Source organism: Pteropus medius, unplaced genomic scaffold, assembly GCF_902729225.1.
Source record: "Pteropus medius unplaced genomic scaffold, Ma_sr-lr_union100, whole genome shotgun sequence".
Lineage (NCBI taxonomy): Eukaryota > Metazoa > Chordata > Mammalia > Chiroptera > Pteropodidae > Pteropus > Pteropus medius.
This window is the reverse complement of record NW_024340699.1, coordinates 16652392-16678299: the sequence shown is the minus strand read 5'-3', so window position 1 is coordinate 16678299 and position 25908 is coordinate 16652392. Positions and strand designations below refer to the sequence as shown.

Here is a 25908-nt window from a genome sequence, read left to right as displayed (position 1 = left end):
CAGACTTGTTCGTGAACGTCCGTGGTGGCTGTGTGCATAATAGCGGAAATGCGTGGCGGCGGGAACGCCATCAGGAGGTGAGTGGATGCACGGCCCACGGTACATCTCCACCATGGGCGTCTACTCAGCAGTAAAAACAGACAGACAGCGGCCATTCAAAAAGCGAACGAATCTCCTTTGCTGAGTGAAAGAAGCCAAGCACTGAGTTCACCCCATATGATGCCATTTATTTGAAATCTTAAGGCAAAACTGGCCTGCAGTGACAGAACACAGATGAGAGGCTCCTCAGGTCCTCAGTTGTGGTGGCATTGGGCCATGAAGGACCGTCATGGGTGCTGCAGGTTGCCTGTGCCTTGGTGGTGGCAGTGGCTACCCAGGTGTCTGCACCCTTGTGCTTACGTCACCCCTCAGTTGTGCTGGGCGGCAAGGCGTGAGCACTCGCTATGATGAGCTGCCCAGGGGAGGAACGCCCTGGAGGTGGCTTGGATGCGTCAGCAGTGGACAGGGTGTTTTCTGAAGCCTTCATTTTGGAAAGGAATCTACCCCCTGAGCTTATCAGAGGCCCATGGGCATCCAGGACCAGTCCAGGTTCTGCCTGCCAGTCTGCCCGGCCCCCGGGGAACTCGGGGCAGGTGCTGTGGGGGCTTGCCGGCTGTGGAGGTCGGTAATTTCATGAGGTTGGTTAAAACAGAAGGAAGCTCTACAGAGGGAGCCTCACCCAAGGAGCTGTTATCACAGCTCCATGGCCCCCGTCACAGGTGCTCTAGTGTGCCTGGGAGTGCCATTCTCAGAGATTGGGACTGGAGGCTCTCCCCAGAGGTGGCCAGCTGGTGAGACTGCTCGCACCCTGTGCATCCTTCTAGGCGATGCCTGGTAAATTCTCGTGTCTCTTTCTAGAGTGTGGGCGCACATACAAGCTCTGCACACCCCCCTCAGGTGGCGCTCCTTCTATACTACTGTGCCGCACCTTGCTTTTTTCACTTAATTGCCGACAGTGTTTCGGCAGCAGTGCAGATAGCTGTGCCGAATCCTTTTGAAGAGCTGTACTGTTAGTGTGGATGAACTCTGATTTACCTTAGTCCCCTGTTGGTGGACATTTAGGTTTTTTCAGTGGGCATTTTATTTTTCAATAAGCAGCGCTGTATTGGTTGGGTAAATCTTTAAAAGTGGAATTTTTGCCTCAAAAGATACCTGCCTATGAAATTGGTAGAGCGTGCTAAATTGCCCTCCAGAGACACTGTGCGTCTGTGTCTACTGTGGCGTATGTGCGTCCTCGCCTACTTTGGGCAGTACGCTTGCAAAGCTTTTGGCAGAGATTCAGAGTGAAGTCACAGGGAAATGAGGAGGGCAGGGCTCTCCAGCGGTTTGGATTTTAGAAAGTCTGCTTCGCAGTTCATATTGGCGGGGACCTTATTAAATGAGCACAGGACGCATGTTGAGTCCCTCTGCAGACAAGCCTCTAATTTCAGGGAGGGCAGAACTGGCTCGTGGCAAGGGTGCCTCTGTGGTTTGGCTCCTTCCCCTGCCCCTTTGTGCCTGAGTGTGGCCTGGTTTCAGTCGGGCTGGGAGGGCATCATGTACCTGTCAGTGTGCGTGCAGCTTTGATGGAATGGAGGGGTTGCAGGGGAGGTGGAAAAGGAGGCGGGTATTGCTGACTTTGAAGCCTGCGGCTGGCCCCCACTTCCTGAAACTGCCGGCCCATCACCTGGAGTGAGAGTTGGTACCTCCAAGTGCTGACCCGGACATTCTCCAAAAACATTTGTAGGCTGGCCAGATGACAAGTCTTAGGGCCTAGTTTCCCTTGATGTGTGAGGCCAATTAGGAGGACAGCGAGGGGGAGTGTATAATTTCCTCCTACGAAAGGGTCTTATTGACCACCCTGGACACTTCGATTACCCTGGTTACTGAGTTCGTGATTTCTAATGACCTAGGTATTGGGTCGATCAGTACAAGAAGTGCTGTTGGTGCTTGGGAAGGTGGGTGGACTGTCAGGCGTCTTGGTCCCTTTTAATTGATCTTGCTTGGTTTTCTTGGGAGGCACGGGAGGGAGGGAGGGGAAAGGAGAAATGCTTTACCTTCTGGGCTCTTGTGGGCCTGGCTCTGCCTTTTGGCCTTGCACGCCAGTGCCTCGGTGGTCTCAGCCGTGTGCTTTTTTTATCTTTCGTTCATTTATTCACTTATCCATTGACCATGAGCCGTTCTCGGGAGCTTAGGGCTGGAGAGAGACTTCAGCCACACGGTGCCCTCCCTCAGCCTGCACATCTGCATCTGTGATGTGTGGCTTCCCAGGCCCCGGGGCCCCGAGCCTTCATGTCCTCCCCTCAGAGTGCCTGCAGAGCTCTCTGTGTCCTCCTGGAGAGCCATTCTCACGCGTCGCCGTCATCCTCTAAACTGCAGCCCCTTCTCCTGGTGGCTGAGTCCGCTTCTGCCTGCCTTGGAAGTTGTGTGTGTTTGCTTCACCGTTTTCTTCAGCCCGAAGATGTGTGACTCGAGAGCAGGGGCTTGTGTTTAGAGCCTCTGCGTCTGGTGTCCAGTGGGCCTTTTCTAAACGCTTGTGCGTGGGGGCATTGCGATGGCTGTTTTTGTGCTTTTGTGTCTGGTTAGTGGTGACTTAGCTGGGGCCTCTTTTGGCTCGCATGGCTGCTGCGACAAGGCCCCTGCGTTATCCATGCTGTCGTGTCCCCGCGGGAGTCAGAAAACAAGTGTAGCCGAGCGCTTCCTGACAGCGGTCATTCTTTAGGTGCAGCCCCATCGGGGGCTTGGGGGAGCAGCCCCCACCATCTCCCACTGGGGTTTCTGGTATGAGTTTGCAGTGATGATGGCTGGCCTCTGCCCGCTGGCAGCAGTGGACCTGTGCAGCAAAGTGTACAGCGAGCGAGCCACGTCCCGACAGGCTCGCTCTCGCCCATGGGCCCTTGCAGCTTTGCTCCAGATGGGTTTAGGCGGACCGGAAGCTCTGGGGGACCCCACTGTGCTACTCGCTCTGACTGTGTGTGCTCAGAGCAGGCACGTGGCTGCGGGCTTCACAGCATTGTAGAGAATGTGAAAGAAATGCTTTCTAGGTGGCACTGCACCAGACTCTAATTGTTTTTTTTAAAAAGTTGCCTTGTTTCTTCCTTTCTCGATTACTTCTCAGTCTCTTACAGTACTGAATCTAGGCTCAGCTCTTCAGCCTGTCCCTTGAATCCTTGGGTGAGTCCAAGTCATCTGTGTCTCTGGGCCCCCGAGCATTGAGTGTCCTGAATGTCTGTCCTGGCAGCGGGAGGGGCCAGCTACCCCGTCAGGAGGTGGACATACTAACAGCTCCCATTCGATCAGGCTGCCCCTCGTCAGTCCGAGATGCAGGACCTGAGGAAGTGCCGAGGAGTGGCTGGCTCCTCACCAGTGGATGCTCTCCCCGACTGCTTCTGTGTGTCCTTTGGGTGGAGAATCGGATGTTTGGATTTCCTTGGGGATCATTCAGAGGACCCTGAGCTCCCAGGACAGCTGGTAGCCGGGCTGGGATGGCATGTCTGTATTTTGCCCGTTCACAGACTGCTGTGCCACTTCTGACACTCCCAATCTTGTGGGCCAGTGGTGGTGACCAGGCCTTGGCTTGGGTTCTTGTGCCTGCACTTTCTGGCCTCTGCAGCTTTGGGCAGCCCGGACCCCATGTTGGGAGCACAGCCTGTGAGCGAGATGGTCTCAGAGCTGCGCACCGAGCTCCCTCGTGGGATCGTCAGGCTTCAGATAGCGTATAGATGGTGAGGGGTTTAGAACATGCCAGGCATTCCTGACGGTTTTCAGAACTAGCTGGGCAGAATGCGTTTGTTCCAGCTCCAGCCCTTTGCAGGAGCGTTGACCAAAGAGTGGTGGACCTCTTTCCCCCAGGCTTGGTGGCCAGTTGACTGAGGCACGGGTTGCCATCTTGCTCTCATGAAAGATGAGACAGCCATCTGAGGAAAGCAGTGCGTTTCATGGTCTTAATTGTAATTGGCTCGAAAGAACTTGGCACGTATTTTAATGTCCCCACTCTCTTGGCATTGGAGAGCTTTAAACTTAAACTTTCATGGGAGAGTTAGGGAAGCTTTTTCTGTTAAATGGATATTTTAAAAAGATGATCAAAAGGGACTACAGGTTGGAGTTATTAAAACTTATCTTTAATTGAAGAACTTTTGCAACAATCTGTTAAAAAATAACTTCCTAGAATAGCTAAGTACTTTTTCTTCAACAAAGAAGTCTTACGTGCTCTTGGCACTAAAGTAGCCAGCTGGGCCAGGAATGGTGTGTGTGGGTCTGTGTCTTGACGTGTCACTTCGATGCTACCACTTGTTTGTGCATGCAAGTTCATGAGTTTGGGTGCAGGGGGTCCACTGATAATGGACCAAGTCCCTGCTTTGGCTGAGGTTCTGTGAGGCTGTGTGGTGCTGCTTGGTGACAAATCTAAGCCAGTCATCCCTATGCCCTGGAACCGTCAGTCTTGTCAGCACAGGAAGGCTGGCACTGGGGTGACGGGAGGCAGGGGCGGATGGGAGGCCAGGGCCACCCAGTGGGGTGGGCTGGGCGAGCCTTCTTGCTGGTGGCAGGGGTGGAGGTGGTGCGCTAGAGGACTCCAGAGGAGGGACAGAGGTGTTGAGGGGCGGTTGTCGAGAGGGGGAGTGGGGGGAGGGGGGCGCGAGGGGCGGTGTGCACCATCTCTGGGAGGGCGGGGCCGGCAGGTGGTGTGGCCGGACCCTTCATGTGGGGAGCTCTGGGCTGAGGGGAGACGGCGGCCTTGTGTGGCTTTTGCTTGACTTTCTCCCAAGCTCTCCTGTCTGCTTTTGTATACCAGGTGTCATACTTGGTGGGGAGGTGGTGTCACATTAATACCACCTGAGGCTGGTTCATTGTTCACATGTATTTGCATACTGCATTTTCACTTCATTTCTGAAGGTTGTGTCTTGAGCGTCCCTTGTTGCCACGAGTGTGGCTTTATTTGAGGACGCGGCACACCTGTTCTTGGGGCCGACACTAATGTGATGGGAAGCCAGGCGTCCTCCGCGTGTGTGAGTGCTGATGCCGCGGCCTTTGAGACTGGATCACTCCAGGTCTGCAAGGGCCTGGGGACGCTGTGTGAACAGGCGATAGCTTCCCAGGGGCGTGCTCAGAAGACATGGCAGGTGGACCGGGAGGAGTCCTCCCTTGCTCCTCCAGCCACTGGTCCCCCTTCCGTGGCAGGCAGCACCACATGTCTCCAGTGCGGTTTCCCACCGGCACTTGGCGTGTGTGAGCTGGTACGTGTGCCGTGCGTCTCCCCTCTACCCCCGTGGGGTGAGAGGGGCGCGTTCCGTGGCTCGCTCTTCCTGCTCAGCATGCTCGACACTCTCTGTCAGCACAGAGCACGTTCTGTCACGGCCCTTCATGTCTTGTTGCATGGATGTTGCTGAGTTAGGGGCCAGTGCAGGAGACTGCCTTCACTTCTGAGTTTCGGGGTCCCCAAGAGCACCTGTAGGTTCAGTGACTCACGGGGAGGGCTTGCAGGGCTCCCTGAAAGCTTCGTACTCACAGTTATGGTTTATTACAGGGGAAGAAATAATTGCGTTGACCTTTGAGCAGAGCAAGCTCAGGTGGGCGACTGGATGAATTGTCTCATTCCCCATCCTTGATTTAGTGTGGTCAGCTCCACTTCTGAGGACAGAAGCCTTGTTCCAGCCAGCTTGCTTTAATGACTTGTTCGTTAACACCATTGGAATGAGGCCTTTTCTCACGAAGCCTGCTTTTTATTGATCAGTAATTCCGTCTGCTTTATTGGCAGTGTGTTTTCCTAATCTCTTGGCTGTGGAGCAGCCCTAGCAGCCTTCACTGGACGTTGTACTCCTGTATCATGTCAGTCCATGTTAATGGATGGTGGAACTCCTAGGCCACGGATTGTTCCTGCCCAGGGTCCCCAGGGTCTGTCTCATCACACTCAGCTCGGGGATCCCATGAGCAGAATGTGTGCTGGGCCTGGGTCTTACAGGGCAGTGCTTGTGTGTTGGGCACAGCCAGCCCTACGCGTGGTCCTTGCCCCCGTGGGAGTATATGCTCTTGAAAGCATCACACAGAAGTATGAAGGGGCAGCTGGGGCCAGGAGAGAGGTGGCCTGTGCTCTGGGAGCTTTCAGAGGGGCCTCACCTTGGGGAGGGTGTGCTGTGGGATGCCGCAGGCGGGCTTCCCTGAGACAGCATCCTGGGCTGAAACCTGAAGGGTGGTGTATACTGGGGAGAAGGGAAGGGCTTCGGCCTGTGGCCCATGGCGTGAGAGAGGAGGATTGTACCACAAGACAGGACGGGGACGGGGGGCCTGGGCAGGCAGGCAGATGGGAGCAACAGCCCAGTGTCCTGTCTGCTCACACAGGCCTGGGAGCCATGCTGAGAGCTCTGTCTTCGTTGATGACCACTGAAGTGGTTTACCCGCCGTGACACGGTTAGCTTTGGGACACCCACTGGGCCCCATACTTCCTGGGAGATGGGACGTCGACTCTCTTCGGGTCTGGATAGAAACCTTCCTGCCTGCTCTGTCACTTACCTGTGTCTTTGAAGGGTAGAGGTGACAGAAGGGGTTAGGGTGGGCCATGGAGAGCAAGTGAGCCCTGCCCCAGCAGGAGAGCGCGGAGCCTGTGCACGGGGTGGGGCTGTGGCAGTGACATTCATGAAGGCTTGGGCTTTGAACCTGGAGAGGGGGAGTGATGAGGCTAATGGATTTGTGAGTCCAGCCAACACCTGGAACCAGTCAGTTCCCTGGGTTACTTTTGAAAGCACTGACCGCAGCTCCTGGCATGCAGCTGTTGGGGCTGTCTTTTAAATGAGGATTTCTGAGGGACTGGCGTGTGTGCGGGTGTGCTGCATGTGTCTGCGAGGACCTGGGGGGTGGTGTTCCCCACTAGAAGGTACTTCATCAGGTTCAGTGGGACAGTGCCCATGGGAGTGTTAGTCGAGTTGTACAGACGACAGAGTGGATGGAGGTGGTGGCTCTCCCCGCCTTGAGGACTTTGGCCATGTGATGGTGGCCGTGTGATGGTGGCCGTGCTCAAGGCCAGGCTCTTTCCAGTCCTTCTGTTGCCTTCCCTCCTGACCTGTTATCGGTTGATAGAACTGATTTTGGGAAACGTCATTCATGTGTTCATTTTTTGCACATTTGTTCGAGGACTTGCGTCTGCCAGACATCGAGCTGGCTCTGGGGGTGGAGTTACACAACGCCGCTTCTGCCCTCACAGTCTGCAGACAGTCTTGAATAATGAGAATAAAGCCGGAGCCTTTTCAGGCTCGGTAAGTTGAAACTGGTGCAGCAGCATTTTGTGGGAGTATCTGACTTTGTTGGAGACAGACCTTGGTTGTATCTTCACTAGAGTTGAATAGTATTGGCGGGCAGATGGCCAGATGTTTCCTCTGGTCTAGACCTCAGTGGCTGACAAGAGGCTTCAGAGCTTGACCGTTTTAAGGACAGTCCTGGCTGTGAAGAGGTCTTCACCTGGCGCACAGGACGGCTCCATTCGAGGCTTGGTCGAGCTGTCGCGGAGCTTGCCAGACCCATCCACGCTTGATGTCGTGCTCACCCTTCCTCCCGCCTCTGTGCAGGAGGCAGGGAGTTCTCTCCGCTGGGCAGAGAGGGACCAGAGGTTCCAAGAGGGGCTCTGGCCAGGGTCATCCAGTGAGTTTGTGCTATCTTTGTTGGGTTGCTTGGCTGGCCTCGGCACATGGTGGGCTCTGCCCTTCATGACCTCTGTTCATCTGGCCGGCCACATGATGCCATTCAGCGGGATCCTGCATCTTCGTGAGCTGATCAGCCTGCTACTGGCACTTACGGGCTCCTGTAGCGGAGCAGCACTGTTCACACATACGGGCAGGAAGCCCATCAGCTGATGGCAGCTCTCTGAGACCTGATGGCTCGCTCCCAGCCTGACTTTGGCAAGGAGGCCCTGCCAGCCTGCTAGGGGGCTGACCTCCCTGCCTTTGCGTGGGCTGAGCACCTTCTGCAGGCTTGGGTTTGCTCTTCAGTAGGGGGGCTCTGCGAGGTAGAGCAAGACAGCAGTTACTTGGGAGGGGACGGTTTAACTTCTCAGGTGGCAGCACAGTGCTGTCTTGTTTGTGGAGGCGGCCAAGTCAGAAGATTAGCAGTTAATTTTTAATTACATTCAAACCACTCTTCACTGAGTGGGACCGACAGCCCTTCCCCAGCGCAGAGCGGGGCTTTCCGCCTCGTGTGATTTTTCAGAGCACTGCTGTTTGTCCGCTCTTGAGCCGGTAGGAATCGTTTGAGCCTGTGTGGAGGACATTGAGACAGTTTTCAGTTTTCCATTCGCTCTTTCTGTCTCCTATTTCTGTATTGCTTGAGATCACTGTAGTTAGGTCTTGGGAGTATTTTCCCTTTCATCAGGATTGTGGCGACAAAATGGAGATGTCACTCACCTTTCAGAGTAGGTAAGTTGTGTGTTGGCTTGACAGTAGGCTCCTTTAACTCAAATTCATTATTTTTATTAACTCTTATGGGGAAATTAGATTGGGCTTTTTACTAAATTGAGTTGAGAAGCGTCACGGGTAACGATTACTAGTGTTTCTTTTGCTTTGGACGTTTTTATTGTTTGCTAGAGCTAAGCTGCAGTGTCATAGATGTCCCAGTAGGGGCTGCTGCGAAGTGACCTACGCTCGAGTGGTGGGGTTCAGAGAATTTCAGGGACAGTGCACTTCCTCTCGTTTAATCCATTTGGTCGGCCAGGTTTTCTTTTCCACTTTTCACCACTAAACAGTGCTACACGCGATGGCGTGAGTTGAGGGTAAAGGCTGGCACGTTTTCTGCAGAGGGTCAGGTAGTAACTGCGTAGGCTTTTGGCCCACAGGGTCTCTGTTGAAAGTACTCGGCTCTGCTTCTGTATCATGGAATAGGGCCACCAACCCTCCTGTTTGGCCTGGCGGAGGACTTTTTATGCTAAAACCGGGAAAATCCAGGACAAATCCAGGAGCATTGGTGGGAAAGCTGTCACAGACGGTGTGTACATGAGTGGGTGTGGCTGTGTTCCAGGGTATAGGGCTGGCCAGCCAGCTCAGCTCTGCTTCCTCCTTTCCCTACAACTTCTGTTTTCCACGTGGCTTTCTGCAAACAGCGTCGTGGTGATTGCTTTCTCTCCTCTTTTCTGGTTTGGGAGGATTTGGTCACAGGGTGTGACCTTCTTCGAGAGTAGTTGAAGTGAGCCTAGTGCTTGATCGGGTGCCCGAGTCACAAGTTCAGTACCTGCTCTGTTGTTCTTGCCCTGTATAGCGAGTCTTACTGACGGGCCTGGCAGCATCTGAAGAGTACCTTAGTCTTGAGTTAAGAATTCAGAAGGATAAGGCCCTTACGGATTTGTTTCCAGGGCTGAGAAATGCTCCTTTCTGGCAGTTGAGAGTTCCCAGAAACGGGTGTTGTGATTGCGTCTGTTCCATTTCACGGATATTTGCCGAGCGATTGCAGCGCGGCAGATGCCGAGTTGGGGACGCCACAGAGAACGAGATGAGCGTGGTCCCTGTGCCCACACTGACAGCACACTTGTGTCGCAGAGTGCTGAGACGGACGGGGCTTGGGGAAGCCTTCCAGGGGGGCGCGCGGTCTTTCCGTGAGGTGGCGGGCCGCCAGAGCCGGGCTGGGGGCACCTCGTTCCATCCCCCTGATGGCTGGGCGGGCAAGGCAGCTGGAGTGGGGCCTGGCGCCCGTTGCCCGCAGACGAGCGGAGACGCAAATGACTGCACCTCTGCGCCCCGGTTCCCAGGGCCTCTGTCTGGGACGCCTCAGGCCCCGGCTTCCTGCATCTCCAACACGTACCGCGCACTCCTCAGTGAGCACTGAGGCGTGTGTCCATCTGTAGGGTAAGGAGCTGCTGCTTGTTTCCATCAGAAACCACAGTTTGGAGCACTTCCATTTACTGACAGCCCTTGCCAAATTAATTTTATTTAATTATCTCTCAGGGCTAAGCTTGAATACGTTTTGTGTTAAATTCACAGTTTTTCCCCTTTCTAAACGAAATGGACTTAATATCCTTGTTAAAATCTGATTAAAACTAAAATTGAGTTTTTTGAAGTCTGATTATTCCATGAAATGGAATTTTTAAACCTAATTACAGCTGGATTTGCATATACTTTTCAGCACCATTGAAAAGAAAGTCGAAATAAATTTATTAATGACATCCTCTTCTATCATTTCCTTGGGGCATGACATGAGTGTGGGAGCAGAGGCAGGTGGGGAGAAAAGTTTCCCCTCTCCTCCCTTCCTCGCGGAGGGTTTGTTTTAAACTCTTTCCTTGGAGAGCCAGTTCTCAAGGAGCCTGAGCTCAGTCTCATTCTCGTCCTGCCCTTTGCCGCTCTACCTGTTTACGTCGTCGCTGGCCTTTCTGAGGGTGCACGAGGGTTCCTCTGCTGTCTCCCTGTAAAAAAGCTCTTATCTTTGAGAAGGAGCATGGGAGATGGGATGATGATTACAGACTTTCAGTCCCAAATGTGTTTTTGTAATAAGCTATCTTTATCCTAATTTTGGATTACATTGGTATTAAAAGTGAAAACAAACTCACTCTTTATAACCACCTGGAAGTAAACAAGGGATTTCAGAGGACCACCACCTTATTTTTTGAGAAATACCAGTGTTCTAGAAAGGATGTCTCTGTGTTGTATGTGGGTTCACGCTGCCTCTTCCGATTTCCTAGCAGCACTGTAGACAGCCGGTCCCTGTCCTGCCTTGTCTTCCGGCGGTCCATCTGTAAGGTCCGTCAATGATACCGTCCACAGTCCAGAGCTTCCCCGCTGTGTTCCGTCACAGTCAGCGCGTCATGGGTCCCGTACCCCGGTGGGCGTCGGGCGTAGCAGACGACTCACTCGGGACGTCCTGGGGATAGCTAGAGGGATGAACCGGAGGCCCACGCTGTCTAACAGGTCGGTCCTGTCGAGCCCCAGCTGTTGGGTGCTTGGCAAGGGTTTGTGACTAATGTTGTGAGATGCTTCAGGTCTTCAAGAGAAGCTAAGCACATGGATTTTTATATAAAACTTCCTGATTTTAAAAACACTGCCTATGCCCAGTAAGCGATATTTTGAAGCTCACCAGGTTGTAGCTTGGTGAAATAGCATGGGTGTAGCCTGTGTTTCAGCCATGTCGTCCACCACCCTCCCACAAGGCCACGCTCTGGCCACGTGCTCTCTGGACCTTGCGTGTGTCCTAAGCTCTCCTGTCCCCAAACCGTTACCTGAGCTCTTTCCTCTTGGGACTGCTCTTTTGCCTTCTCTCTGGGTCTGAATCACAGGGAAGCACTCAGGCACAGTGGGGCTCCTCTCCCTGTTTCCAGTTGGGAAGGGGACCCAGCCAGGGGGTCCGAGCTCCTTTCTCTCTTATTTTCGCTTTTGCTTTGGCTCCTAGCGGTGGCCTTGTCTTGCGCACATTGTGCGAACGGACCCATCAGGAGCGGAGGCCTGGGCTTTGCGCTGGGTCTTGGCGAGGGGTGGGGGTGGAAGAGTCTGTGTACTGGGCTGCAGTGGAGCCTCATCAGCACCAGTGAGGGTCACACCTACTGGTCAGTTTTCAACATGACCTCTTGGAAACCACTTCGGGCCGTCCTGGAGAGGCAGGCAGTTTGTGGGCCTGATGGCGGATTGCAGCCGGCCTGTGAGGCCGTCGCTTCCTCTGCAGAATGGAGCTGATGCCCACACCTCCCCCAGCCCTCCCCCGACCCCAGGTTCTTGGAGGAGATTAGAGGCGAGTGTGTGTATTAGGTACCTATTGCCATGCAGCAGGCTATACAGAACTCGGTGGCTTAAAACAGTGGCGTTTAGGACCTCAGGCTTCCATGGCTCACGGATCCGGGCACGGCTTAGCTGGGTCCTTGCGCTCTGGGTCTCTTACAGGCCCCACGGAGAAGCCTGTGTGTCCCAGCTCGCTCACACGTGGTGGGTGTTGGGGCCCAGGTGGGCCTTGCCACAGAGCTCCTGGCCACCTGGGCCTCTCTTTAGAGCACAGTACGACAAGGCGGCCGGCTTTTCAGAGTTTGCGAGCCAGAGTGCTGCAAGGTGGAAGCCCGTCTCTGTCAGCTGGTCCCACCCGGGGCAGCCTTCATCAGTCCTTCTACTTTGAGCCGTTCTAGTGGGTGTGTAGTGGCATTTCACTGCAGTCTTCATTCCCATTTCCTAGGCGACCAAGAGTGTGGAATGTCCTCTCACGTATGTACTTATTTCACGTCCATGTAGTCTTCTTTTGTGGAGTATCTTTTCAGTTTTTTACCCTTTTAAAAATTGGATTGTCATCTTATCGACTTGTAAGAGTTCTGTGGGTATACTTGAATTTGCCAGATGTACGCTGAGAATTTTCTTCTAGTATGTGGGTTGCCTTTTCATTTTCTTAGTGCCTTTTGAAAAGTAGCTTTTAAGTCTGATTTGTTAACTCTTTTTCTTTTATTGTTTGTGCTTTTTGTGTTTGCCTAGCTCAAGCTTCTAGAAACTTTCTAGGTTTAGTTTTTATGTTAATTTTGAGTTAATTTTTGTGTGTGGTGTGGTTATAGTTGAGTCTTTTTTTTTTTTAGTACACACGTCTATTTGTTGAAAACTCTGTCCTCTCTCCTTTGATTTACCTTGGCACTTTTGCTGAACATCGGTTGACCTGTATGCACGGGTCTATTTCTAGACAGTTCTTTTCCAATGGTGTGAATGTGTTCTTTTGCTAGTACATTAGTGTCATGATTACTGTAACCTTATAATAACTTCTAAGTTAAGATAGGAAGCCTTCCAACTTTTTCCTTAAAAAATCGCTTTGGCTTTTTTAGTTATGTCACATTTTTATATAAATTTTAGAATTAGCTTTCAGTGTTTCTTTCCATATGCTTTTTATTTCATTGATTCACTCATTTGTTTACTCATTCACTCATTCACCCTTCCATTTCGTTTCCTTTTTCTTGCCTAGTTGCACTCATTAAGCTCTCTAGTGCAGTTTTGAACAGAAGTGGTGAGGATGGCCATCCTGGCCCTGTTTGCAGTCTTAGAGGGAAACTGAAAGCCTTGTTTTTCGTTATCACGGTGTCAGTTTCAGGTTCTTGAGAGATGCCCTTTTTCAGGGTGAGAATGTTTCCTTGCATTCCTAGGATACACTCTACTTGCTCATATTATCCTTTTTATGTTGTAAATTTGACTTACTAATTTTTTATGTGCTTTATTTTTCTTTTTTCATGAGGAATATTGCTTTTTAGATCTCTTGTAATTTCTTTGTTTTGGGTATCAGGATGATTTTGGCTTCATAAGTTGAGTTGGGAAGTATTTCCTCTGCTTCTGTTTCCTTGGGTTAGTTTGTATATGGTAGGCACTATTAAATGTTTGGTAGAATTCATCAGTGAAGCCATCTAGGCCTGTAGTTTTATTTGTAGGAAAGTTTTCTCTACAAATTCAATTTCTTTAATATAGAACTATTCCGGTTATTTCTTCTCGAACGAACTTTCCTCCTTCCCTTCCTTCTTCCTGTCTCCTTCCTCCACCACTCCCCTCCCTCCCTCCCCTCCCCTCTCCCCTCCCTTTCTCTCTCTTTCTTTCCTTAGTGTGGTTATGATACTCATTCGAAGTAGCAATTAGGTTTATTTTCTCAGTTTGCTTTTTATTTTTAGTTATTTTTTATTCCCATTTTTATTTATTGAATTTATTTGGAATATATAGAACATTAGTATGTTTCACAATGTCAAAACTATACAGAAAGACACATCTAAAGAAGTGTCTTTCCATCCTGTATTTCTTTATTTTTCCCTTCCCTTGGAGGTAACCAGTTTTATTTAACTTTTTTCTGGTTTATCCTTTGTTTCTTTTTGTAAAGATAGAGAGAAATATATGTTTTCTTTCCCCCTTCTTTCTCACATAAGAGTAGCATGTTGTGTATATTATACTCTTTGACACTGCTTTTTTCACTTATCTCTTGGAAATCGCTCTACGATAGGTTCGTATGTAGATGCTCCTCTTTCTTTTTTTTATAGTGGCATAGTACCAACGTTGTGTGTACATATAATTAGCTGTTTAGGTAGTTTCAGGCATTTTGCAATTGCCGACAGTGCTGTCGTGTGCATTTATGTGTTGTTGGTGTTGTATCTTCAGTGTCAGTTCTTAGAATGGGGTTGCTGGAGCAAAGGTTATGTCACGCATGTGAGTGTGTACTTTCTTAGCTCTTGGCAAAGTCAAGTTCTATTTTCCCATAGCCACTGGAGATTTCCTAATATGCTTCTCAGATAATTGTGGATGTTCTGCTTTGGTACTATTTGAAAATAAGCTGCAGTGTTTTTTTCCTTTTTTTATTGTGATAAAATATGCATAATATAAAATTCACCATTTTAACCGTTTTAAAGTTGTGTGGCATTAAGTACATGTGTATCGTTGTGCAGCCATTACTACCATCCATCTCCAGAACGCTTTCGTCTTCCCCAACTGAAGCTCTGTCCCCATTACAACTATCTCCCCTTTCCCTATCTGCTGCGCCCCACACCGCCTTCTGCTTTCTGTCTCTCTGAATTTGACTCCTAGCAACCTGGTGTAAGTGAAATCATAAAATATTTGTCCTCTCGTGACTGTCTGATTTCACTTACTGTACTATCTTCAAGGTTCATCCACATTGTAGCATGTGTCAGAGTTTTCTTTCTTTTTTAGGCTGAAGAATGATCCCATTGTATGTATATACCATAATTTGTTTACGTATTCATCTGATGAGGAACAGATACTTGGTTTGCTTCTACCTTTTGGCTATTGTGAATAATGCTATTTTGGACATGGGTGTAGAAGTATGTTTCCCAGGCCCTGCTTTTAATTCTTGGGTGCCGACCCAGAAGTGGAATTGCTGGTTCCCATGTTAATTCTGTGTTTAACTTTTTGAGGAATCCCCAGACCGTCCTCCTCGGTGGCTGTACCATTTTACATTTCCACCGACGCCGCACAAATGTTTCATTTTCTCCATGTCCTCGTCGATACTTATTTTCTCTTTTCTGTGTTTTTTGGTAGTAGGCACCCTAATGCGTGTGCAGTGGTACCTCTGGTTTCGAGCCCCATTTCCCTGATCAGTGATGTAGAACATCTTTTCATGTGCTTATTTGCCATTTGTATGTTTCTTCGGAGAAATGTCTGTTCAAGTCCTTTGTCATTTTTTAAGCAGGAGTTTTTTTGTTTTTTGTTTTTGATGTTGAGTTATGAGAATTCTTTATATATTCTGGATACTAGACTCTTACCAGATGTATGATTTGCAGATATTTTCTCCTATTCTCTGGGTTGCTTTCTCACTTCCCTCATAGTGTCCTTTGCAGAAAAGTTTTTCATTTTGGTCAAGTCAGCTTACCTGTTTTTCATTCGTTGCCCATGCTTTTATGTCATGTCCAAGAAATCATAGGCAAATCCAATGTCACGAATCATTTGTCCTGTTCCCTTCTAAGAGTTTCACAGTCTGAACTCTCACGTTTCGGTCTTTGATTGATCCTTAGTGTGGTGTGAGGTAAGGATGTGGCTGTCCAGTTTTCTCAGCACCATTTGTTGAAAAGACTGTCTTTCCCCATCCAATGGTCTTGGCACCCGTGTTGAAAATCATTTGACTGAATGTGTGAGCGTTTATTTCCGGGCACATACTCTATTTCACTGGTCTGTATATCTGTCTGTATGCTGGTAGCACACCGCTGTGATTACTGGGGCTTTGTAATAAGTTTTAAAAACAAAACGTGCGTCCATATATTTCAAGGTGGTTTTGGCTGTTCTGGGTTCTTCTATTTCTGCATGAAACATCATTGGGATTTGGATAGGGATTGTATTGAATCTATAGATTACTTCGAGTGGTGTTAACATCTCGACAATAGTAAGTCTTCTACAGTGGTAGTTTCTTAAAGGTTAATTGTAATGTGGAATCTGGAACCATCAGTGGAGTTTTTAAAACTGTTGCATTCAAGTTCCTTGCTGTCTTGCACTTTGGATGAACTTTTTATCCACGCAGGGTTATGTAACAGCATGTATTGGTCATTTGAAAAATACTGGTTCACTGAGTTATGTACATCTTCTAAATGTTGTCATATTTTATTTTACATTATAAAAAAGTCACATGAGCTAATGTCACCACCAGTTATTGGAAGTCTTTTACTATTAGGAATCTGTCAGGCTTATGGTGGCAGACACAAATTTTTAAAAATTTAATTCGTGTTTGAAAGCTTGAGACTGTCATTGGTAATAAATATTTTTGTTTGTTTTCTTTGAAGTGAGACTTACTTGATTCATTTTTGAGAAATATCTGCCAAATACCCAAGTCTGAATAACTATCATTTGTCAACCAGTTTTTCAAGCAAAATGCTCCTGGGTAACAAGGGCCCCGCTGTCCCCGGCTTCCGGCCTGGCTGCCCAGCCCCGTGCCGCTGTCTGGAAGCGTGCTCCGGAGTGCATTGTTCAGGGGTGCACACCACGGCTGCTCCCGAGGCCAGCACGCCTGCCCAGGGCGCGCCGTGTCAGGGCCTCTTTCTGCTGGAGGTCCTCTCCGTGAGGCTGCCTGGAGCTTGATTTGATGATGGACGTGCGAACTTGGCGGGGGCCCTGCTCAGCTGCTTTGGTCTCACTTCTGGCGTGCGGACGTGACCCCGTTGTGGGCCCAGGCCTCAGCGCCCCTCACCTCCTGGAAGCCCGCCTGCTGTGTCTACTTGCATCCAAGCCCTTGGCTCACTGCCCCTGTTCTGAGCTTCTGGCTGAAGTTGTGTTTGGGGCCATTATCCAGCCACCTTTCTGAATATCGAAAGCATTCACAAGATCAGCTTTTCCAAAGAGCGAGGGAACAGGGAGAGAAAATTATGGCATTTGTTTGAAAGGTTCTGAGAGCTTTTTTTAGCTCAGATGGTTCAAAGAGCGCCTCTCGTTATTCAGAGGAATATTCTAGCATCCCTGGGGTGGTCACACGGCTTAATAGGAACCCAGGCTGCTTTGAAGTTCTCTTAATCCTGCCTGAGCTAGGAGAAAGAATTCGAAGGCAGCAACTGTAAATTTGAAGTTCCTTCATTTTACTTACATGCGTCTGGGGACCCGTGCAGTTCGCTTCTCTGAAACAGTTAAGCTGAGCTGCTGGCTGGTGGACAGCAGGCGGGATCTGGACTTCGTTAGGCTTGAGTGGGACACTAGTCCCTGGCAAGAGAGCCACAGACAGGGCCCTGTGTCAGGGCACAGCAGTGTTTGGGTGCCTGAACGAGCACACTCTGGGGCCTGCGCTGCCGACCACGGCCAGGACTTTGCTAGCCCAGCCATCCTTGTGGAGGTCGCACTTGGAGGCAACTAGTAGTTGTGCCGAAGTCACTTAAGGGTGACCTTATGACCCCAGCAGTCCTGACTGCCGCCATCAAGGTATAGACTCGAGGACCACCTCTTCCACAGAGACATGTGGAGTTCTCCAGCCACAGGCCTCGCTGACCAGAGACTGAACCCGTCACGGTCACAGGCTCTTGTCTGTCTGTGGACCTGTGCACAAACGTGCCGGCCAGTGAGCCATAGCCCTGTTGCGGCAGGACTAGCCTGACCACAGAGGGCCTCCAGCAGCCTGCCCATAGCCCGGCCTCTCTGTCCTCAGGGGTGGGGTTCACTGCCCTGCAGGGCACCTGGCTCTTACCCCTCCTCTCCCTGCCTGTCCCCTCCGCTACTGCCTCACTCCTCCAGAGAGACTCTAAGAGAGGCCTGTAGCACAGAGGGTGCTTGGGACATAGGCTCTTCTTATTTTCCAAACATTTGAAATGTACTGTACGTAGAAAGAATGTCTTTATGGAATACGTACAACCGCTGTGTCCCATGTTCCATCCTCAAGACGGGAAGAACAGTCCATTTGAAACCTTGTGGGCCTTCGCCAGCTCCAGCCATTACCCCTCCCAGCCAGAGCCTAGCTCTTGAGTTTGCTGGCGGTGCTGCTCGCTCAGGCCCGTCCCTAGGAGGAGGTGTCGGTCCGTCTGAAACGTGCCTGTTTCGGCCCGTTGTACATGTTACTGTAATTATATAATTTGATTAACTGTTATAGCAGCTGATGAAAAATAACTGTGTGAAGAAAGCAGTGTTTCTGAAAGAACAAAGCGAATGGTTTGGGAAAATTGCTAAGAAAATTGCTTTTGAATAAAGCAATTGACTAAAAGATTTAGAGGAAAAGTTGTATCATTTAGGCGGATTGCCAGTGTCCATTTTAAAGAAACAGCTAAAATCTTAGATTACGTTTTGTGGTTTCTACAAAACATATAAGATAGAACTCAAATTAGTGGCTCACTGCCCCTGTTCTGAGCTTCTGGCAACTTGGGGGATCATTGTATATTTGTAGTATTTTAAGTTAAAAAGTGCAACTTGGGGGATCATTGTATATTTGTAATATTTTAAGTTAAAAGTGTTTTATATATAAATGTTTCATTCCCTACTTCAGCCAGCTTTTGGGATTAGTCTTGTTCATTTTACAAATGAGGCCTTTTACTAGTATATTTTGGCCCTATTTATAAAACGAATTATTCTTACTGTAATATTTGCTAAACATCATTTAGGAGTGATAAATGATTGTTTTATTAGAGATGGTTATAATTAGATTTTTGTATATTAACTCATCATGGAATAATTGTTCCCTTTTTAGAAAATTTTTGTATAACGTCTAATTCTGCATGCTAAGCTTTAAAAATCATTTTCTGAAGGGGTTTTATATTTCCTTGGTACAAATATTAAAGCTTTTAAAAAAGGTATAGTGACAAATCTGTCCACTCCAACAAGAAGCCTTTGTTTTCTAGACATTTTTATGCATATGTGAACCAACTACAGCTATGTTTATTTTCTGTTTCTTTGGTACAAATGGTGGTAGAATATACTCATGTTTCGTTTTGTTTTTTGTTTAGCAGTGCATTTTGCAGACCTTCCCATATAAGCATATAAAAAGATTTTCCATGCTTTCCTTTTATTTTAAACAGATTCCGTTGTATGCCTCGACCGAAATTTATATAACCAGCAATACTAAAGCTGCAACCCAGTGGTCTGACTTCCAGCATTGATAGACTTTAGTTGCATAGCTATCATTCTGGAAAGGTGTTATGATATTTTGTTCATTCAGTTCATATTTATCGAAAGCTTCCTATTGTGTCAGGCATTATTCTAGGTTCACGGCCAGTGAAAAAACAGAACAAAATAAGAACAATACCTTGGTTTTATGGAACTTGCATTCCAGTTGAAGCAGAAAGACAAGCAAGTAGAGGTAAAATACATAGCACTGAGATGGTGATACGTCCCGTGAAGGACAGTCGTGCAGGGAAGAGTGGCAGAGGGCCGGGGTGAGGGAGGGAGGCACTTAGGGTTCCAAACAGGGTGGCTGGAGCAGCCCCACCGAGCACGGGACCTGGGACCGTTGATGAGGGAGTGGCTGTGGAGACACTGAGGGGACGAGTGTTCTGCCACAGCACCTTCCAAGGCCTTGCCCTGGGCGTGTGGCTGACTGAGTTCAGGGCTGGAGGCAGCAGGCAGCTGCAGCCAGCCTGCCTCGGGCCTCATGGGCTCTGGCGGCACTCTGGCTTTTACGTGGCATTGTGATGGGGAGGCGCTGGAGAGTTCTGACAAAAGAGGTCTGTGCTCTAACCTGTGGGGCAGTCACTGTGGTTGCCATGTTGTGAGTAGTTACTTGAAGGGCAAGTGTGAAATGAGGGGACCAATCCTGAGGCCATCGTGCTTGTCCAGGGGAAAGATGCAGCCTGGGTCACGGCATCCTGGCGGAGCTAGTACAGAGCAGTTGAATTTGGGTCTGTTTTGAAGATAGATCTGGCAGGATTGCTGATAGATTCAAGTTTGGCAGGATAGAGACCCCATTTCCTGAGATGGAGAGAACGGGAGGGCCGGTTTGGAGAAGGTGAAAGGTCAGCGTCGTGGTTCTGCTGCAGAAATGTTGCAGAAAAGTTCCAAAATTAGATGGGCGAGAAACCAAGCAGCACTGGGAGAGTTGGAGATCTCAGGTTTATTGCGCTGGCAGTCCCCGTCCCAGAGGAGCTAGCCCTCTGAAGATCTGGGCCCCAGCTCAGTTGCAACATTCCTTATATAGACCCTTTATGGCAGGGGCCGATTGGTTAATTTGTCCTAGCTGGCTACAAAGCCTGGGAGTTGCTATGGCTGCAGGTAGTTACATTGTGCTACAAAGGGGGAGTTGCTATGGCAGTTACAAAGTGTTACAAAGCAGGTAAGTTGCTAGGGGGTGCAAACAGTTACATTTGTTGCTTAGACAGATCAAACAAAAGGGAAGGTGAGTCTTTAGTCAATTTCGAGTACAGCCCATGCAGCAAGCATATTTATGGAAGCAGAACAGAGAGCTGATTAGCCTTTTGAATGAAAATTCCTCTCTAGTTCCAGGTGCTTCTCAGCAGAAGGCTGATGTCGAATAGGCAGCTGGATGGCTCTGGAATTTGGAATCTGGAGTCCTGAGTGCATTTGGCTCATGTCTGACGCCGTGGACTCTCCTGTTTGAGTGAGGCCCGGTTGAGGACTGAGGCAGGAGGCACACCCTTGTGCAGAGGCCAGTGAAGGAGATGCAGGGAGACAGGCTCAGGGGTGTCCTGGGAAATCAGGAAAGTGCAGGAGGGAGCCAGACTCCGGGGTGCGGCTGAGTCTGACCGCTCTTTCTGCGGAGAGGTTCAGAGCCAAGTCCTGACTGGGGAGGGCTGGAGAGGGCTGGGTGGGACTGAGTGGGGGCAGGCATGCAGACAGCTTTGAGGGGTGCTTGGGGAAGGGGACACGGAGGAGTGAGGTGGTGGCCCTGGGGATGGGGCCGGGGGCCGGTGTGGCTGTGGCCATGCCTCTCCAGGCCTAGTCTCACAGACCTGCCGCGAGGAGCACCGTGGCGTGTCGGAGGAGCGTGGAGGCCTGCCCATGCACAGCGCCTGAGCTCTCCGGGCAGCGAACTGGAGAAGCAGAAGCCTTTCTGTGCCCCTCCTCTCGGCAGGCAGTCTGCGTGACTGGTGGGGAGGCAGACGTTCGTTTCCGAAGGAAAACCAGCGTTGGCTGTGGGGGGCGGGTCTCCTGGTCTGCGCTGCTGTGAGGCTGGAGAGACGCGGCTGGCAGGAGCCCGAGACTGCTCCCACTCCTGGCTACCTCTCCTGCGGACAGTAGGCCGTGTTCTCTGGCCATCTGGGAAGTGGGCAGCTTTAGAAAATGTATGAATGGCAGCTGTCCTCTGTAAGGCCAGGATGTCATGGAGGGGCCCCACCTCTGGTGGCCAGAGGGACTGATGTCTTTCCCAGGTTCTCTGAAGCTTAGGTGTCTGTGACCTCAGAACTGGTCAGTGGTCACCAGCCTTCCTTTCTCCGGAGTGTCTGACCTCCAACTCAATGGCTCAGGGCTGGGTGCAGCAGAACAGCCACTGGAAGGTGGCCTCCCAGAACCTGGTCCAGGTCTGGGCCACATGGAATTTGTCCCTTTCTTCAAGAAAACAGCTGCTGCTTTCTGTCCTGGGGCACGTACAGGTTTTATCCAAAGTCAGTCCTTGGTGACGTGGGTTCTTCCTGACCCCAGCTGTATCATCACATTACCAACATAGCTCTGTCACATTACCAAGAAAAACTGGCTAAAGGGACATCCTGTCACTCCCTGTGACTTTGTGGTGTAAATGCTTGCCCTCTTCTTGGATTTTGGCACTAAATTTGGCTGTCTAACGTTTTCTATTCCTGGTTTTGTATACTTTTTGCAAAAACGAGCCCTGTGAGGCAGCCGCCTGGCTTAGGTTGTGTCTCCTTCCTGTAGAGCCCTCTAGCCGAGGGCCACCTTGGGATGATGGTCTAAGCCCTGTGGGCTTCAGTTCTTTGGGAGAGTAGCTCTGCAGAAGAGATCTTGAGGTTTATTCGTTGCTGATTAGTTTGTGGTTGTTGCTGTTTGATGCATTTTAGAAATCGGAGTCCTCTGCCTCTCGTCTTTCAGACCCATTGAAACGGGCACTTCGGGCTTCGGCAGGAGCCTGGCACCTGCTGAATAGCTGCTGCCGGGGCTGGAACGGCCTTTCCCTGGAAATAGCCCGCGGGCTACACTCCCCCTGGCCCTCGCTGTTCTGTAGGCAGCTGAGATTGAGTCAAAATTCAGCTGCAGATCAAACAAAAAGACTCCCCCCCCTTCCCTTTAAAGCTTACCAGTTAGAGTTAAAAGGCTTCGCAGCTGAAGCCAGAGTTTTAAACAGCAGATGTCACAGCTTGGGCTGCAGTTGGAACTGTCACTTTCCTGTCATCTCTAAGTTGGAGGATCCTGAGGCCCTCTGAAGGTCTTCCACTTGCTAGAAGCGGAAGTTTGGGGATGGGCTGATGTCCCTGTCGGAGAGTGCCTGTGCTATTCTGGGCTGTCATGACACTTGGCCCGGCTCCCGCTAGCTGTAAGCGTTTAGCTAATCCCCGGAGCACCCTTGGTAAACATCTCTGAGTAGCTCTAACCACACACCAGGTCGGGAGGTTTCTGGAAAATAAACACTCTTCCTGCCAGTTGGAGGTACTTTGGCCTCTGGTTGTTGCTGAAGGCTGCAATTGTTTAATAACCCTCATGATTCAACAGCTCTTCAGGAGCTTCCTCTGTCAGTTGGCGCTTGGACTCCTGACAGGGGGCTGATGGCGTAACCGCGGTTGCTTCCCACAGCATCAGGCCCCGAGTCCTGCATCCCAGGGCTTCTCCTGTCCCTTCCTCCTCTCCAGATGCCCTCTTCCCGTGTCCCAAGCGCCCTGGGCTCATGCTGTGCTGATCTGAGCCCCGTCCTCTGTCAGCTTCCCTGCTTCTCCCAGCTGGCTGTTTCCACACGGTTAGCGTGCTGTGTGCGTGTACGCGCGTGTATACACGTGGAGGCCGGGGTTCTTAGTTTGTATTTGTGTTTGTATGTGTAGTACATGAATTTTCATGGTAAGAAATTCAGATCATGCACATGAAGTTAAAGACCCCTTTGATTGCCACCTTCAGTCTCAGCCCTGACCTGGGGGTGCTTATGAGAATCTTCCCAGATTATGTTCTGCAAATGCACCTACATGCCATTGGCTTATCTCCTCTGGACCTAGAAAGCAGAAGTCGCAGGTGTGGTCTCGGGTGCGTGCATGGAGTAGGCGCTTACACTTGAGCCTTGCCCTGCATGCCCGTGTCGCCGCCCGGCTCACCCACTCTTCCCGGACAGGCTGCGAACAAGATTTGGGGACCGGTTGTGTGCCATGCTGGTCAAGGCCCCACCTGCAGGCCAGGTGCTCCCTCTGTTCTGAATAAGTGGGCTCCCTCCTCGTGACACAGATGTCAGCAGCTGGCTCCTGCGGCCTCCTCTGGCCCGCGTGCAGTCGGCTGTCCCCTCTCAGCACCTCACGCGCTGACCCTTATCTGCAGTGAGAAGGCACACCCGGCATCTTGCCGCGCCTTCGGGGGGACTCTCTCCCCTTCTCTGTGCTCAGCCTCAGCCCTGCGTATCTTGGGAAGCATGGACCGGGGAAGCGCACACACACTGTGATGTGTTACACCCATGCACACGCATGCGCGTGGGCCTCATTCTGTGCCGTACGTCAGGGCCCCTGGAATGGCGCGGGCGGTCCCTCAGGTCCTCACATGCTGTGCGGAGCCAGGCCCCGGCGCCGGCTGACCTTCATCAGCAAGCCAGGGAGGCAGGAAGTGCCTCCCCACTCTTGGGCTACAGGAGCAGAACGAGGCCAGAGCCAGTTCTCACGCTGGTCTCCAGGCACCGCTCAGCTGTGACGCTTGGGGGCTCCTCTTTGGAACGGCCCACAGAGCCACTGCGTGAGCCATGTAGCATGACGTGTGGTCTCACCCTGTCAGAAGTGGTCACTGTGGCCCCCCTTTCCACAGCTGGAAAATGTAGCATACAAGTAACTTGTTGAAAAAAATTTCACAACAAAATTATAGAAACTCTTTGAAAAAATGAAAAAATATCAGAAATTCTGCCACTGTAATTTTCTGGTTCTTATCTCTACGCAGATATAGTTTTAATCTAGTTTCACTTAACCGTTTTTGCTGGTTTTTCTCTATTCGGTATATATGCCTGTGTAGTTAAAAAGAAGCAAATATATTAGCATTAAAAATAGTTTTTCATGTCGCTATTTTAATGTCATTGTTTGTCTGGCATATATTGTGACACTAGTCTGAACTTGTTGGGCATGACAGCCTGGCCTCGGAGCCCGGCTCTTCCAGGTGCTGGTTGTGCCTTGGGCATGCCACCTGAGCCTTCTGTGCCTCAGCTTCCTCCTCCATGCAGTGGGGTCGTCCCAGCTCCCAGCTCTTCGGGCTGTGGAATGGACGAAGCTGCATAGTTATGTAAAGCGTTCAGATTAGCGCCTGTCTCCCCGTGTGTAGTGATTTTGCATATTGATCTCATCTCTGAGAAGAAATGTTTCTGTGAACAGTGGAACTTGCCCCCTGGAGCTGTGCAGTGGAGCAGCCTAGCCATTTTGTTTCCAATATTTATTTGTATTGTCTGTAGTGCATTTTGTTGTATTATTATATTTTGAAGTTGTTCTATTATTTATTAAGTTGGCAACAAGTCTGGTAACCTTTCTTACACAGTAGCCAAAGCAGTCACTCAACGTGAAGTGTTAGTTTCCAGAGTTCTTGTAATGCCATTCATAGGTGAATCGCTCTGCCTTGCCTTCTGGGATCCTTTTGGATTTGGACCAAGGTCTGGAACCTAATATTTGTCCATCAAATTGACAGAACCTCAGAGAGTGTTTTCTTGTCAAATGTACAGTACGTGGCTTTCTTAGTGGCGCAGAGAATTGTTTGTATAACCTGCAACATTGTGTGATTGTCTTACGGCTTGGAAGTGCCCCCATTTCACTCTGCAGTGGTTTTAAGTGGTGCCCGAGAGTCACCAGGAAGCCTGTTTGCAGGTCCTGACCCCATCCCCAGGGGTTTAGATTCAGCAGATTGAGAGGTGGGGCAGGTGGCTGGAGTCAGTCTAGATGATTCTGATGCAAATGGTTTGTGGATCACTCTTAACTGTTCTAGATACTTCCACCACCCCACCCTCTTCTGCTGCCACACGCTGTGACACCACAGGTTTCCCACTGGCCCATGAGCCAGACTGCTGTGGTTGTACAAAGGTGTGTGGTCTATGCTCTGGTTCTGTGGGGGTGACCTACCCCTTTTGGCTCAGTGAAAGCAGCCCTGTCTGCCCTCACCGGGAGGGGTGGCACACACTCAGGTGACACAGGCCTCTGGAGGTCCTGTTCGCGGGAGCACAGACACAGGGTTTGCATGTCTCTCTCTGCATGGGGAGGGGGGGTTGTTGGGGAGTGAGGGCAGCTGGTTTGCTTCATTCGAACGTGGCGCCAGGCCCCTCGAGGCTGGGCAGAAATGGCTGCTTAAAGGTTCCACAGTGTTGAGTTTGGTGTCCGCTGGCTTTGGGCGAAGCGCACACTGAAGGCTCTGTGAGCTGGCTGCCTTGGGTGTGGCCCGCGTGCCGTGGGCAGGCCGGCCTGGGCAGGCGTCCTGAGATGGTGCAGATTCCCTGAGGAGAACACGTCATAAGGATAGCACCTGAGTTTTTCTCTTTATTTGAACGGTTCCCAATTTCCCCTCATTGTTAAATTGTTACATTTCAAATTATCTTTATTTCAGAGGAAATTAGAGAGCTGGAAGCAATGCAGAAAAATACAAGACGACCTTAATATCTCTTCAAAATGTTTCAGAAAAAAATCTCTTGTCTTGAAAGGATTTACTTACTTTGCTTAGTTATTTTTCTACTAGTATTTTTAACTTTCTGATGTTGGAAAACTTGAGGAAGCTCTGAAAAGAATGGAGCTGACATTCAAGGCTGGTTCAACCTCCATTTGAGTTTCTGAAAAGTTCTTTTGCTGATAAACGTCTCTTCACTGTCACTTTCCCCATTCGCAGAGCGGGCCTGTATTTTGGAGGGTTCGCGTAGAGCTCTCCTGTTCTGTGGCGTGGCGGTCAGTGGGAGTTTCTCCTGCATGGCCCTGGC

At 50.2% G+C, this 25908-nt stretch overlaps 1 protein-coding gene across 9 annotated transcripts in view; it reads left to right on the top strand.

The window, feature by feature from the left end:
- MAD1L1 (mitotic arrest deficient 1 like 1) overlaps positions 1 to 25908 on the top strand; it is a 243216-nt gene that overhangs the window by 21997 nt on the left and 195311 nt on the right. The window lies entirely within an intron of this gene.